Raw genomic sequence first — 413 nt, forward strand, 5'->3', positions numbered from 1 at the left:
ATAAGGCAGAATAGTTTCTATACTGTAATAAATGCTGTCAATTAGCACTGCATTGTTCATATACTTTATTTATTTATGACTTGACAAACACAAATAAACCATATATTGTGTATTGTCGCAATCGTACCTTTGATGTCTTCATGTTTCCAAACGTTTCTGTTTTTCTGTGAAAAAAACTGTTTTCATACAGCAATAGCTGGACGCTTTTGTCCATTTCCTCGTACGACTTTCTGCGCGAGAGCGCCCTCCGGCTTCGAGTGTGAATGAAACACACACTGCATGAGTGTTTAGCGCTCCGTGATGTTAATCTCGTTTTAATCTGGGTCCGAATAAAATATCAGATCATGCACAGACTATACTGTCTCTTTGAATTTAAATCTATATTTATTCACACCAGCTCTTGAAAACCTCTA

Source organism: Sinocyclocheilus anshuiensis, unplaced genomic scaffold (genome assembly GCF_001515605.1).
Source record: "Sinocyclocheilus anshuiensis isolate Anshui unplaced genomic scaffold, SAMN03320099.WGS_v1.1 scaffold850, whole genome shotgun sequence".
In the NCBI taxonomy this organism is placed as follows: domain Eukaryota; kingdom Metazoa; phylum Chordata; class Actinopteri; order Cypriniformes; family Cyprinidae; genus Sinocyclocheilus; species Sinocyclocheilus anshuiensis.